The sequence below is a fragment of the Anomalospiza imberbis genome, chromosome 36 (assembly GCF_031753505.1).
Source record: "Anomalospiza imberbis isolate Cuckoo-Finch-1a 21T00152 chromosome 36, ASM3175350v1, whole genome shotgun sequence".
Classification (NCBI taxonomy): domain Eukaryota; kingdom Metazoa; phylum Chordata; class Aves; order Passeriformes; family Viduidae; genus Anomalospiza; species Anomalospiza imberbis.
The window spans coordinates 1,066,817-1,081,699 of record NC_089716.1 but is presented as its reverse complement, the minus strand read 5'-3'; the positions used below and the strand labels follow the sequence as shown (position 1 = coordinate 1,081,699).

Genomic DNA, 14,883 nt, shown 5'->3' with positions numbered 1-14,883 from the left:
GAGAGTGTTGAGGCCATTTGAGAAGACTGTAGGTGCAGAGAATGTGGTTAGAGCTTGGAGGCTGACAGCTGAGGGGCCATTTCTGCAGAGCCTGCCAGGCCAAATGTCTCTGGCCATGTGTCCTGTAAGCAGCCCCCAGCGAGCAGAGCAATGGGCTGTGGGAATGGCACTTGCTGAGCTCTGGTGTCCCATCCCAAGGCAGTTGGGCACAGCCCGGCTCCGTCGCCCCAAAAAGACTCGCTCCGTGTTTGCTGCGGCCTCCTGCCACAGACTCCTCCAGTTAAAGGTCTGCAATGTCCCTTCAGGTGGCCATAAAGAAAATGAGTCTGAGAGGGCAGAACAGGGAACGAGCTGTGAATGAGCTCCTGCTCCTGAAGGACAAGAAGAACCCCAACATTGTCAGCTCTTTGGACAGGTGAGTGCTCCAGGCCTTATCCCGTGCCCGGGCCCTGCCTTAACCTTTCCTGGCGTCCGTAGTCTGTAGCCTGATTTGAAAATGCCTGACCCAGCCGTATCTTCCCAAAACAACAGCCTGGCAGTTCGCTCCCTCCGTGTGCTTTTGTTGCTTTGGTTTGGTTTTCCCTTCAAGTTGACCCTGTTTTCTGTGTCTTACAACAAGTGCTGGTAAACCACAGCAGAAAGTATTTCCCTTGGCTTCTTCTTCCCAGCCCTTTTCCATTGCTACAGATGCCAGGAAGACCAGGTTCTTGTTCCCAGAAATGCCTCATTTGCCCATTTGTCACTGGCCTTGCCTGTTTCTGAAGGGACTTTCTGAAAGGTTTTCTGACCCCTTTTATCCCAAGAGCTGCCCGGCCTCCTTCCCTGGATAACCCTGGGAGCTGTGTTGCATTGTTCTGCAGGGAAGGGTGGAACTGATGAGTTCAGAAGCTGAACCAGCTGGGGGCCAGTGTTGTGGTTCCACATTGATCTGGGCCTTTGCTAAACTGCATTTTTCACCTGCTTGACATCTCAGGCCTCTCCTTTCTCACAGGGGTCTCCTCCTTTAGACTGTGCAGATCCCAAGGGCTGTGCAGCCTGGCAGGAATGTCTCTCCATTGGATTCTGTCCTCATTGACAAGTGACCTGGCAACAAAACTCCACTCCAGGCTTTTCCATGGGGGAATTGAGCACTGCACATTGGTCTCCATGCCACTGCTTTCCTCTTCCAGCTTCCTTGTGGATGGAGATCTCTGGCTGGTGATGGAATACATGGATGGAGGAACTTTGCAGGACGTTGTCAGACAGACACGCATGGCTGAAGGAGAGATGGCAGCCGTCAGTCGGGAGGTGAGGGATCCTGCCTGTGACTGCCATGCCTTGGGCACGATGGTCCTTCCCAGCAGGGCGTGAGAGCAGGAGTGGCTCCAGGCTCAGGACTTTGTTTCTCTGTTGTTTTCATGAGCTGGAGAAGAAAGAGCCCCTGCAGTGAACGGCCTGCCAGCAGCACTGCACTTCTACTCTGTTCTTGTTCTCTTTCCTGCTGTTGTGGCACTCTGTCTGTTTAGGATTTGATGTGCTGTTCTCAGCTTTGCCTTGAACCGTTTGCCTGGAGCTTGTCTGCACTGCACTCCTGGCCTGTCACAGCAAAGTCGCTGCTGGCAGAATTCTAAACTGTCCTTTCTTGTGTGATATATTCCGGCCATTGGTTTTTACCCTCGTGTTTCTTGTTCTCTCTTAGTGTCTGCAGGGCCTGGATTTCCTCCATTCGAACCGGGTGATCCACAGAGATCTGAAGAGCTCCAACATCCTTCTGGGCATGGACGGCTCTGTCAAGCTGGGTGGGTGTTCCTGGCCAGGCACGGCGCTCCCGGGGTGCGGCTGTGGGGCTGCTTCCCAGTGACGGCCAGAGCCCCACAAGGGCTGCTGGGGGCACTGCCCGGCCCCTGCTGCCAGCTGAGAGCGGCTGCCCCTGCAGAGAGCTCAGGGGAGGAGCAGGCTGTCAGGGGTGCCTTTGCTCTGGGAATGGCCCTCCCAGAGGGGCAGGAGTTGGGATCTAAAGCTGCAAGGGAATCAGTAAAAGCCACTGCACGAAAGCTGAGGGTTTCTTTAAGGGTCCAGTTCAGTTCCATCTTTCCTTGGCTGCAGCCTTGAGAACTTTTCCAGCTGAATTCACTGCTTCATTCTTAGACTGAGAGCGGGGAGTCTTTGTGCTTGGTTTCCTCATTCCAGCTGCCTTTGACAGTGTTTGTTTCTGTCCTCAGCTGATTTTGGCCTCAGCGCTCAGCTCAGCCCTGAGCAGGACCAGCGCAGCTCCATGGTGGGCACTGCTCACTGGATGGCCCCAGAAGTTGTCACCAGTTCTCCTTACGGCCCCAAGGTGGACATCTGGTCCTTCGGCATTGTGACCATCGAGATGGTGGAAGGAGAACCTCCTTACTTCAAGGAAACGAGGGCCATGGTAAGAGGCCAATTCTCCTGTGGTTGCAGAGGCCTGTGAGCACAGGGTGACCCTGCACTGGGAGCAGCAGCTGGAGGTTTCTGCACATGGGGAAGGGAATTCCCAGAGGACTGGAGCCTCAACACAGACACATATTCTGCAGTCTCCAGACACAATTTGCTTTGGGATTTACGTTGTTTCAGTTCTTCTGGCTGTGAGGATGACCTGAAAATGTGAAGCAAGTGCACCAGCTCTTTACAATGGCTGTGGCAGCACCAGGGTTTGGGTTTTTTGGTTGGCATAGAAAAATGAGCTGTGAGCAGCATCTCTGCCAGGGCGGAAAGTGCCCCTGGAGCTGGGGCTGGGAAGCCGGGGTCGATGTGAGCACTTGTGGGTGGGAAGGAAGCTGGCAGAGCGCTGAGTTTGCTTTTCCTGCAGGCTCGCGCTCTGATCCGGCAGAACGGGACCCCGCAGCTGCAGGAGCCCAGGCGCCTGTCGGCTCTGCTGCGGGACTTCCTCGAGTGCAGCCTGGAGCCGGACGAGGAGCGGCGCTGGTCTGCCCAGGAGCTGCTGCAGGTGAATGCCAAGCGGCTGCAGGGGAAGCAGCAGCGCCAGGGAGGGGTTTTCTTGTGGGGCCCCCTCCGATGGTCTCCGGTCTCGCTGCTTTTCCACACGCAAAGCAAGCAGAATCCTCGCCTGGTTTGGCTTGGCAGGGGCCTTTCGAGGTCATCTGCACCTGGGGCCCCACAGCGAGCAGGGCCATCTTCAAGCAGCTCAGGTGGCTCAGAGCCCTGCCTGACCTGAGCTTGGATGTTCCCAGGGAGGAGGCACCTCCCACGTCTCTGGGCACCTTCTGTCAGTGCTTCCCCACTCTCCTGCTAAAAAAATTCTGCCTTAGATCTCATCTGAGCCTGCTTCCCTCTCCTGAGTTTCAGACCATTTCCCTTTGTCCTGTTGCAACAGAGCCTGTGAGGAAGTTGACTCTGGAAAGTAACGGTTCATTTCTTTCTTTTTTCTCCTTTGGGCAGCACCCATTTTTATCATCAGCCAAGCCTCTCTCCAGCCTGACCCCTCTGATCACCGCAGCAAAGCAACTGAGGCAGCAGAGGAGGAGATGAAGCACTGGAGGACAGCGTTTAGTCACAGTAGTTAGTTAGGACAACTAGTTAGTTTTGGTAGTTAGCAGTGCTAGTTAGTTATGGTAGTTAGTAGTGCTAGTTGGTTAAGGTAGTTAGGACAGCCTGTTTGTTACGGCTCTTATGACAGCCTGTTTTGCATGGCAGTTTTTTGAATAAAAACTCTCTTAAACCTCAACTCCCTTGAGGTGTCCCTTCCTTCTCCCTGTGTGACTCAGCTGCCCGGAGCAATGTGAGGGGAGAGCGGGCCCAGCCTCGCCCAGAGCTGAGCCCCAGCAGAGCCCTGGCAGAGCCCAAAGCAGCCTCGGCATCTGCAGAGTCAGCCTGGAAGGAGGCGCTTGGAGCCTTCTCGGCTGCACCCGACTCTTGGTTACAAACTGTGGGTGGTGGAAAATGCCACCGGCTCTGCAAGAGGGCAGAAGGGGCCCGGGGAAAGCCCAAGTGCTCCATGCAAGGGAAAAACCTGCCCTGGGTTTGTTATAAAGAACTATGTAATTGGTGGCTTTTGCTATTTTGTCTTGACTTCTGCAACTTATTCCTAATCACAACGATTTTGATACAGTACAGTTTGTAATCACTTTTAACTACTTTTGCTGTAGTATAATTTGTCAGCATTTTGTGGCCAGTGCCCTGGCCCCTGTGTCGCTCAAATCCTCAGAACATCATTCATGGATGATATTTTAGTTTGTGGACAGTGTGAAAAACATACATTATAGTTTTGGCTTTTGCAAAGTATTGAAGTGGATGCTACGTGTTGTGCATTGGAATGTTACCTTTTGCAGAAGTAGCTGCAGTTGTGAAATAATAACTAATGCTTTTATTTTTGTAACTAACTGACAAGAGTAACTCAGAGATATTTGTGAAACAGCTAATGTTTATTTAAAGTACTTGTGGAAGTAGCTAAAACCGTCTGCATGGCCAGATAACATTTAAGGAACGGGTGTGATGAGGACCCCTGCCGCTGACCCTTCGACTGTCAATAACTGTCGCCTGCTGATGTGGAAACCCAGGGCACTGGGAATATTTCTCTGTCTGCTCTGGGGTGCCCTGACCCCCAGGGGAGCACTGACTTTGACCCTCGTTCATGGAGAAAACTTCCAAAGCCTCAAGGTAAACTAGAAACCACAAAAGTGTGAAAGAGATTGTAGAGAATTGTAGAGAGTGGTGGAGTATTTCACATGGGTGAGACATTTAGGTTTTAGGATTTTTAGTATGTTATAGATGGGTTCAAGATGGAGGATATAGGGTGTTGTCTTGAGTTCCCTTCTTCTTTCTTCTTCCTCTTTCTTCTTGCCTTTAGCTGGTATCTTGTAATTGGGTAGAAAAATCCACATGAAAAATCCGGGTCTTTAGGGCTCAGTTATTGGGTTAGAAAGGAAAATAATTTAGGTGTTCCTACTTAATTGGGTAGCTTAGTTTTTGATTAGACTCAAAAGGCCTTGTAACAAGAGATTGTTAGTCACTTTTGTGCTGTTTTTCCTGCTCGCAGAGTCTGGTGCAGACAGTGTGCTGAAGTTTTGATAAGGTAACAATAAACAGAAGCTGAAGACCAAAGAAGTCCAATGCATCTCTCCTTCCTGACACAGAATTGCTCCAGAAGGGTCTCCCCTGCCAGGGGAGTCCCCAGGGAGTTGCCCAACTTGGGGCCTGCAGACTGACAGCTGAAACCAAGGATCAGGGGGCTGTTGTGAGGAAGTGACACACAACCCTCAGAACAACAATCCACAATTCCTGCACGTACTCTAGAAAGGCGGCTTGGGGCTCAAACCAACTTAAAGAGTTCCTGAAACAAGTAAACGAGTTCAAATAAAGGTTTGAATACGTATAACCTTTATCAATATGTTTTTGAACAATAAAATGGAAAAAATAGAAAAGAAGAGTTGCTATGGCTAACCAGTGTGCCTCTGGCCATTGCCAAACACCCACCACTGTTATTGATTTGTCTCTAATTATGCCTTCTTAAAGTTTTGAAAATTCTAAAGCATGAGGTTCGTTTCTCACCAAACCCAAGGTACTCACCCCTTGCTTTCTTGCAAGCCATTGCCAATCCTCAGTTTCATCTGGGTGGAGGAGAATGACGCTGCAATGAAAACAAGGAAAAGGAAGATGCACTGCTGTGGAGGCCCAGGAGCCTACCATCAGAATCTCAGTCCCTCAGCTGCGGAGGACTCTGAAAGAGGGACCAATTATAAAAGGGTGGCTGGACAGGAACAAACGCAGATCCCAACCAATGTGGTTAATCCTACGTTCTCCCTTTATTGTTTACAGACAGTAGTTTTTATACACTTCCAGATAGTTTACAATCGTGAGCACACTCTCATTGGCAAGCAAACATTGTTTGTTAGAAGTGCTGTATTAACATTTTGATAGAATGGTAAATGTAGTTTTGTAGTTAAAATGAAGATTTAGTAGTTAAAGTAGAAACTGTGTATGTGTTTTTTTTTTTTTTAATAATGAGATACTGGCTTCGAGATAAGAGTCACAGAACACCCAAATCTTCCAGAAAAGAGGAATTTATGGGTTTCTTATCAGAAGAAGGTAATTTCTTCAGGCCTTGCTCAGACTGGAAGACGCCGTGGGGATTAAAAGAAGGAGTTGACATATTCTAGAGAGAGTTTCTTATTTTAAATAGAATGTATGCATAACCATGAGGTATGTATGAATATGCAACAGTGAATGGATCTTAAGAGTTATTCCTTTGTTCACAAAACATGCCTGTCCTTGCTTAAGTGCCCGAGAGCATCCAGACGTCCGTAATTCTTTGTTTTTTATTGTCCTGTAATTACATGAACTCTAAATTTTTTATTACTCTAATCGTATTACTATTTTTATAACCATTTCATTATCATTAAACTTTAAAAAGTTGTAAAAACAAGTGACTGGCGTTTTTCCCGCTGCAGCACTTGGAGGGGGGCTGTGCCCCAGGGGATGGACTCCGGTTGGAGAAGTTCCTGGAGAAGTCTCCGGTGGGAGAGAGCGCAGGCTGCAGCAGGGGAACGACTCCTGTCCCTGGGCAGAGGGAGAAGCCACGGGGGATGAACTGAGCACGGCCCCATTCCCTGTCTCCTGCACTGCCGGGGGAGGAGGTGCAGCTGGAAGGAGGGAGGCGTGGGGAAAGCTGCATTCAAGGCTCTTCATTGACTTCTCATTGTCCTGCTCGGAGCTTTTGGAGTTTTGTGCCAGAAATCTCTCCCCTCCCCCACTCCCCCACAGGGCTTTGGGGCGGTTTTCCCTTTTTGGGGGAAATCAAAGCGATGCGCTGATGCTCCGAATTAGGGGGCAGGAGAAGTGGGGCTGCTGGGCTTCCCGCAGAGCCGGAGCCAGCGAAGGCGAAGGCGCGGGGCCGGGAAAGCCGTGTCGGGAGGTGCGGAGCAGTTTGTTGGTGCTGCAGATCGATGCCGGCCCGGGCCCGGGCCCGTTCCAGGGCTGTTCCTCATCTCCGGCTTTGCCCTCCCACAGCCCGGGGGGCCCTGAGAGCGCGGGGCGAGGCTGTGCCGTGTGCAGAGCCCGCCCCTCGCTGCCATTGGCCGCTGCTGCCGTCAGTCGCGGTTCTGGCGCGCTGATTGGTGAGAGCGGGGCGAAGCACGGCCCCGCTGGCGGCCTGAGGGCGGCCCTGGCTCGGCAGCGGCGCCATTGGCGGAGCGTCTGTGCGGGCCCGGGAGCGGCGGCAGCGGCCGGAGCGCGGGGAGGCGGCATTGGCGGAGCTCGGAGGCGGCCCCGGCGCAGGTGGGAGCCGCGCCGGGTTCTGCGGGGGCTCGGGGCTCGCTGCGGGCGGAGGGGGCGGCAGGGGGCTCCGGCGGCTTGGCGGTGCCGTGTCCGGCCCGTGCCGGCCCTGGGCTGAGGGCGCTGCGGGAGCGGCTGCCCGCGGTCTCCTTCCCGCCGCTGCCTGGGCAGGAGCCGCTGCCGGAGCAGCGCTGGCTCGTCCCGGTTGCTGTGGCTGGGACAGAGGTGGCTGCCCCGTGGCCGGGACCGTGCGGGGAAATTCCCGTCGCCGGAGGTTTCTGTGGCCAGAGGAGACCGAGGAGTCCTGTCAAAGTGACTCGATTGCTGAGCAGAGGGAGAGGCCGTGGGGCATTTGCCATGCGCTCTCTGCCCTTGTTGTAGCACGCTGCCTCCTTTGGATGCTCATTTTCCCGGCCGCATCTCCCTCTGCCTTTGCCCACTGGCTGAGGGACTTGGAAGGTTCAGACTTCCCGATCCGCCTGCTGCCTGTCCTCGTTCATATGCACCCCTCCTTGTGGATGACAGCCGATATTCATGGCTCTGTTTGGTCTTTGTTCTTCGGGAAGTTGAGGAGTTTAGCAGGACTTTGAGCAGCTGTCTGGGTCCATTTGTAACATTTATTGGAACTGACGGTTTCTCCGTTATTTCCTCATCTCCAAGTCGCTGGCCCTATCTCCAGGCAGATTCACTCATTGACTCTGTTTTGTTCTTCCCGGGTCCTCTTTGGTTTTGGGATTATTCTCGGTGCCCTCATTCCCTGTCCTTTTGTAGCCGTTTCTGGATCAGGAGGCCTGGCTGCCACCTGCATCCCCTGGCTCAGCTGCTGGATGAGCTGCACTCCCAAGGTGTGGAGCATGGTAAAAAGATGAGAGTTGCTGTAGCACAGAAGAGGAGAAGCAGCATTCGTTTAACCCATGGTGTGCCAGGGAGCCACAAAACCGTGTCCCATTCCCATCCTTTCCATGTTTGGACCAATACATAAACTGCTCTCCTATTTCCTGTGTTATCTTTTTTCATCGCTTTTCCTTTGTCATCTCTTTGCCAACAGCAGTTGGAGTCATTTAGTTTTCCACAAACTCCTCCTTTTTCTGGGAAAAGATAACCTGATCCCATCCCCTGGTGAAATGTTGTGTTCCTCATTTCAGTGGATGGGTCGGCAGGAAGGTCAGGAGCTGGAGGTGTCTGGTTGGTTCTTATTTCGAGGACAGCTTGTAATCTAATGGTGACATTGAAATGATAAATGGGTTCTGTGTCTCCTGATATGAATTGGTTCGGGTTCCCAGGGGCTGGTCCATGATGTTGTAGGATTTGTTCTGCTGGCCGTTCATCTTTTCCCCATTTTTGGTTGCTCCCTCCAGCCGGGGCTGCATCAATTGACTGCTTTTGTTTAATTACATCATCAAATACTTGAATTCCAACTGATTTCCCAGAACTTGTTATAGCAAAAACCCCAGTGATCTGATACTCCCTGTATAGCATAGAGAGTGCCAGCACATGTTGGAGTGGGCACAGGGGTGATCCCCCCTTATTTTAGTGAAGTTTTCACAACATTCTCCATTTGCTGTTTCCCTTTGCAGCTTCACCCATTTCTGTTGCAGAGTCAGAGATCCTCACCATGGGCTCTGCCTTCAGCTGTGCAGATTCCATCTGTGCAGGCAGGCAGAGCTTGGGGTGAGGGGCAGAGGGAATCAGCCCAATTCCTGCCCCAGGCAAGAAGAGGCAGGTCCATTGTCCCCACTTTGCCCCAGCAGTGTTAATTTGCATTTCTAAAGCTCCTCTGCTGGCTGCCTGGAATGCAGCTTCTCTTCCAGAGCAGCCTCCAGCAGCCTCACCTGTGGACCCCCACAACCTGCTGCTTTTTTATTTTTTCTTTCAAATAATCAATTTAGTGTTTATGAGTGAAAGGGTCACCTGTAAATCTCTTCTCGTTTTGCAAAATGCAGCCTAAAGGTGAACGTCGAAAAACCCAAACCAAAATTTTGGTATCTCTCACACAAACATACACAAAACAATTCCAAGGCAATTAAGTTTTTTCTACTTCTCCTCGGAGTAAAAACTCGTTCTCACATCCCTGGCCCAAACCTAATCGGCAATATAGAAGTAGGATTATTACAAAAAATACTCTACTGCTATAAACTTTGCACTGAAAGTGCAGGAGAAAGGAAAACTCCACCAGTATGTTTAGTGTAGGAGTCAAGGCATTCCTTGATTCTGGCCAGGATCTGCAACAGAAATCATTCCATCCCCACATAGCCCGGGTGTGCAGAGAAAATCGTTCTATGACACGTGGGTTTTACTGGATTTTCCCCAAACTTGATACAGTCTGAACCAATCTAAATCCATTGGTTTAATGTTCTGTAGTTTCAAGTTGTGCAGTTTTTAGTATTTGGGTTCCTGTTGGACCCGGATTTCTTGGCTTCTGCTGTTCATCAGGTCGGAACTGCTGGATTTCCTTCTCAGCCTTTTCCAGAGCAGGTGTCTCCAGCTCTGCCGGGGGCAGTGTCTGGGGTAGGTGTTGGTTGCTGTTTGCTGCTGGGCGTTATCTTTGTGGGAATCTTTTGGGCCATTCCCAGTGTGTTGAGATGTTAAACTCATCTCCACTGAGTGGTGGAACATCCCTTAAAAATACCTTTACCATTTCTTTCCCCGAGGCCAAGGCAAACCAAGGCTGAGTAGAGAAATAAAATGTTAGAAATGTTCAAGTCTATGACCTGGTGTATTTTCCATCAGTGCAATCCCAGGCAGCGCAGTGTGTGAGTGTGGCTGAGACCCAGAGTGGAATTGTGCCGTTGTCTTCGCCAGCAGCTGTGGCAGTGCAGGCCCAGAAAGCACTGAAGCTGCAGCAGTGGCAGCAAGGATTGGCCCCGGTGGCTGGAGATGCCCAAGGAGGGTGCCCAGGCAGAGGATTTGAGCAGAGGATGTGTGGGCAGGCCCAGGGGCTTGCCCCGCTGTGGAGCCCTGGCTGCTGCTGCGCTGCCTTCAGTGCAGGCTCCGTGGGGGCCTCCCATGCTCCTGCTGCAGGCGGGAAGTGCAAATCTCCGGGGCTTCAGAGCCCTGGAGCCCAGGCTGAGGGGTCCCCCCGTGCTCAGCTGTGCTGGGGGCTGTTTCTGGCCTCAGGGACACTTGGCATGGGCCACGCCACTTGGCCACCAGTGGTGCTGCTTTGGCCTCCTTAGGCAGGGCCCGATGTCCTGCTTGGATGTTGGGAACAGCAAAGTGCCAAGGCAGGCTCTGTGCCAGCCCAGCTTCCTGTGGGAGAGATTTCACAAGAGACAGGACTCTGGCCACAGACTGCTTTAAATGTACATCCCTTATCCCCACCCTGCACTGGGTGGAGAATTACCAGGGTAAGGAATTCCCAAGATCAATTGAGAGGGAGAGAATTGAATATCTGCCCTGGGTCTGGCCCTTACTCTTGCCAAAGCCAATGGCAAAAGCCGTACTCATGGCATCTTGGTTTCTATCCCCAGCTTCCAAAGGTGTCTCTTTCTTTCCCCATTCATTCTTTGTACCCAGCCTGAGCTCTGGGGGTGTAGGGGTTATGGAGGTCCCATTGTATTCCTAAAGCTTCCATAACCCCCTGGAGGATCTTTCCTGTAAAATGAGTTCTGCTGTCTGAGTCTGTTGCTTCCACAATCCCTTTTCTTGGAATTATTTCTTTTAGAAATACCTGAATAAGTGATCTAGTGGTTGCTGAGCAATCAGAATTGCTTTTGCCCCCCTGTTAGGTGACATGGTGTCAGCAGAAGATATTGAAGCCTTCCTGCTCAGGGCATTTCAGTGCCAGGCTCTTACAAGCACACACAGCTGTGCCGGTTGAGCTGACCATGGGGTGGTAACCTGGGCTTTGTCTGATTCCCTTCCTTAATAACAGCGTGTCTTGTAGCTCTTTTCCCTTCTGCTGCCCTTGAAGAGCCATCCAGGAGCACATTTTCTCCCTCCGGCCAGGGAATGTCTCATCAAGCTCTCCCAGGCTGTGTCTGGAGCTCTGTCACTTGAATGCAGTCCTGGGTTTCTTCCCAGCCCCTCTGTGGGCTGTTCAAACAGGAGGCTGGGTTAAACCCTTCCCCTGCCTTCAGTTCTAAATCCTCCTGTGCCACTGAACAAGTTTCATACTGTAATAACTGAGCACTGCTCATCCATTTAGAGGCTCTTTTGGTTATCAAAGCTTTAACTTGAGGGCAGACTGGAACAGTTGGAGATCCTGTTGTCATCAGGTTTTGGGCCTGGGTTCCCCTTAAAGCTGTGTCTGCACAATTCTGCAGACAATGAGGCCACTCCGGCCACTGGGTTCAACATTTTGGCCCAAGAATTCCTTTCGCATGGCCCTGTTTAACATTCACCTACAATTCCAGTTTCTTTACTGAGACTGGAAGAGCCACAGCTGAGGCATCAATATTACTAGGAAGAAAAAGAAATTAATTTATTTCAAACCTATCCCCCACAGCTCCTAATAGTGATTGGACAAATCATACCAGCTCAGCTTTCCCATTTATTCCCTAATAATTAAAACATTCCTTTACAATATTCCCCCGTTAGGTCTAATATTCAGAATGGATGGAGAGGCCCCTGTGTCCATCAGGAGAGGCCTCCTCTCGATGCAGACCCAGCCTGAATGTTCTCCAGGGCTCCAGTGTGGTGGGTCCCCGGTGGGATGGGAGCTGTGACAGCCCTGACAATCCATGTCCATCCAGGGGTGGGCTTGCTCCTCCTTAGGGTGCTGCTGTCTCTGCTTCCAGTGTCCCTGTGCCCTGCAGCTGGAGCCCTGACTCCTTCCCAGGGGCTGTTTGGGTGGGCTCTCCCCTGCCCAGGAGGGCAATGCCTCTGCCAGGTGCTTGTGGCCGACCCCGTCCCCTGGGTGCTGGGGCCCCCTTGGGCCCTGGGGTTGATCCCTGAGGGGCTGTAGGAGCTGTGCCATGGCCTTTGCCTTCAGCTTGGCCTTTTGCTCATCCCTTCTTACATTCAGCTGCTGTGCCTTTGTGCCCAAGTGCTCCAGGGCCTTCTTCTGCCGCTCCTGCAGCCGCGCTCACTGCCTGTGGGTGCTCATCCTCTGAGAGCTGCTGAGCTTTGTGCAAAATCTTTCCTTTCTCCAGCGACCCACAGCAAATGCCTAATAGAAAATCCTGATCCTTCCATGTACAATCTGCATTTCCCAGATGTGTCTTTGTTTTCCTCCTTGTGCTCAGGGTCCCCTCCCCAGCCCGTATCCCAGAGCCGGTCCCTGTCCTGCCGCAGTGTCCAAAGGCGGCCCCCCCGGCGGGCAGGGCCGGCAGCTCCACGGGGCCGGGCAGCGGCCGGGGCGTCCCGCAGGCTCCTGGGGGCCGGGGGCCACTGCCGGCCCTGCCCGGGGCTGGTGGGGTCAGGCAGCGCCCGGCGCTGAGCCCCGGCTGCCCCACAGCCCCGGCCCGGCCCCGCAGCTCCCCACAGGCCCCCAGCCCGTGCTCCCGGTCCCGCACCTCTGCGCCCGGTGCTGCCGCTGCCCACCACAGAGAAACCCCCTGACATCCTGACCTCCTTCTTTTCCTCTCCCGGGAACTGGGAATTCAAAGTATCAGCTGGCAAATTTTGAGAATAGGACCCTGCTGAAAAACATCCTAGACCTCTGTATTTTTCTCTTCCTCCTCTTCTCCATCATCCTTTTCCTTACCACATAGATTCCTCCTGCTGCTTCTTGCCTTCACCACATTGCTGCACACTGCCCTTCACCCGATCCCTTCCCAGCACACCAACACCATCCATCCCCTGTTGTCCAAATCCCTTCTCCACTTCCCTTATTGCTCCCCTGGGTGTCCATGTCCTTAATTACCTCTGGGGGAATGTGCAAACTACCTCAACATTCTCCCAAGGGACCCTTCAGAGACATTTTGGGATCATCATCCCTTTGGCCAGGACCCCTCCCTGGCTTTCCCTTTTCTCCCCTCCCTGGGTGCCCTGCCATGTTCACTCCCCGAAGATCCCAGTGCACTCACTGCTGAGATTTTCAGTGCTCTCTCCCTGCTGACTCTTCACAGACCCCCCTGATGTGTCCCTCGTCTGTCTCCTGGTCACTCCCGGGTCCCCAATCGATCCCCGGTGCCGCCGCCAGCCAAGGGAGCCGATCACCCAAAGTGGGTGAGGCACCTTCAGCTGCACTCCCTGCCCGCCGCCCCGGACGGTGGAAGGAATTCCAGATGAGCCCCAGGTGTGTGGGAAAATTGACATCAGCAGAGGTTTCTGTCCACAAAGCAGACAGAGGAGTCCTGTAAAAGTAATTTCATTCCTAGAAATGGGAGAGGCCGTGGGACATTCCCCATGGGATCTCTGCAGTTGTTGGAGGACACAGCCTCCTTTTCATCCCAGTTCTCCTGGCCACATCTCCCTCTCCCTTTCCCCACTGGCTGAAGTACTTGAGAGGTGCAGACTTCCCAATCCACCTAGTACATACTCCCTTCATATGCACCCCAGTATTGTATAGCAGACAATATTCCTGGTTCTGTCAAGTCTTTGTTGTTCTTCTGGAAGTTCATGAATTGAGCAGGACCTTGGCTGAGCAGCAGTCTGTGTCATCAATTGATAACATGTCCTGAAAACGATGGCTTCTCCTGTCACTTCCTTATGCACAGGTCCCTGGCCGTATCTCGGAGCAGATTCACAGCATCTGTTTGTAAAGACACTTTCCTCTTGTTCCTTTCATGGGGGTCCCCCGTTTTCGGGACATCCCCCCTGGAGCAGGGTGTCCCCTCTTTGCTGCAGCCCCAGCCCTCAGGCAGAGCTCAGCCAATCAGAGCGCAGGGCGCTGATGACTCACCAGTTGCCAGGCAGACTCGCAGCTCCCAGCGTTCCCCACCTGGACCCCACCTGCGCCCCCCCCTCGGCCCCATCGCCCCCGCGAGGGGAATTTGGGGAGGTGGGAGTGGGGCAGCGCCAAGGCCGGGCCCCCCCGCGCTGTCCTGGCGGGAGCGGCTGCAGTGGGGACCGAGTGCGGGCAGAAGCGGCCGAGAGCCCAGCGCTGCCCCAGCCCGACCTGCCCCAGCTCCATCCCTGCCCCTGCGCTGGGATGCTGTGGGTCTGGGGGGAAGAGGGAGCCGGCAGTGGGTGCTGGGCCTGGGGGCAGGAGGAGAAGGGAAGGAGAAGCAGGGTTGAGGAACAAAATGGTCAAAGGATGGACGTGGCAGGAGAAGGTGGGATTGTGCAGGAGAAGGAGGAATAGCAGGAGGAAGAGCAGTGTGAGGAAGAGCAGAGACACAGGAGGAGGAGCAGAAACAGGAAGCAGCACAAGGTTCCACCCCTCCCTGTATCTGCAGCCTCCCCCCAGCCCCAGGAGCGCTGCTCCCCCCACATGCAGCAGGTGACAGTGGAGGGGGATCCAGGATTTTCACGGGGTGAATCTTGGTGTTTCTGAGCTTGCTTTGGCTAAATGTTGGTGCTTTGGTTTTATGTGGCAGCTGAATCTTTATGTTTTGGAGGAGGTTTTTGCTGAATTGTGGGGTTTGGGGTGTTTTTGATCTGTGTCTTGAAGTTTTTTTTTTGGTTTTTTTTTGGGCTTAATCTTGGTGTTTTGGAGGTTCTCACAGACACAAGATTCCCAATGACTTCCTGAGATGAAGTGTGGCAAGGAGGAACCTCCAGTCCGAGGTGCTCTCCTCTTGTTTTTTCCCCAAAGCAGGA

General features: G+C 52.9%; 1 pseudogene; it reads left to right on the top strand.

Annotated features, from left to right (window-relative positions):
- Positions 1–14,883, top strand: part of LOC137464098 (uncharacterized) — a 1,364,046-nt pseudogene that overhangs the window by 290,206 nt on the left and 1,058,957 nt on the right.